The sequence below is a fragment of the Mizuhopecten yessoensis genome, unplaced genomic scaffold, assembly GCF_002113885.1.
Source record: "Mizuhopecten yessoensis strain PY_sf001 unplaced genomic scaffold, ASM211388v2 scaffold7835, whole genome shotgun sequence".
NCBI lineage: Eukaryota > Metazoa > Mollusca > Bivalvia > Pectinida > Pectinidae > Mizuhopecten > Mizuhopecten yessoensis.
This window is the reverse complement of record NW_018407246.1, coordinates 2,898-3,611: the sequence shown is the minus strand read 5'-3', so window position 1 is coordinate 3,611 and position 714 is coordinate 2,898.

Here is a 714-nt window from a genome sequence, read left to right as displayed (position 1 = left end):
GCCTCTCGGTTTGAGTTTTGAAGTGAGAAATGTTAGTGCAAGCAATACATATACAGGTATAGTTACACTGATCAGCCTAGTCTACACATCGTCCTCTTATATTCAAATGCACAAAGTGAAGTTTTTAAAAATATTTTTTTTTAACAAACTCCACGTATATATTATATATTCGGATAAGCCAATAAAATCACCAAACTTGAACACATTTAAACCGTATCGACTATCGGTAGATGAGAATAACCCACATTAGAATCCTAGTAGATTACATAGTCGTACAATATGTTGCAATGACATCGCATACACCAAAAGAGAGTTAACAAAATATGATGAAGTCCTCACACAGCTTGACGTATATTGATAAAAAGTATTTCCCCACTGTAAGTCATAATTCTAATGCTCTGCATTATCCTTCTTACAGTAAATATGGCCTTTTTATCATGATACATCATTGCTTACTCCTTTTATATTTTAAGTTATCTATATTTTCCAAATCGCGAGTTACAAACATCACTGAGTCTAGCATTTTTTCACATTTCATAAATTAATTGTTCATGCAGTTAAAATCAATATTGCAATATATTATTTATGCGTTATGTTACTTTATTATTTGTATAAATGTCCTCCCAATATTTAGTAACGTTATCACTATTTCGACAAAGTTTTAGCAGAGTTAACATATAAAGCATGCCTCGTGATACTAATATTGTTAACTGT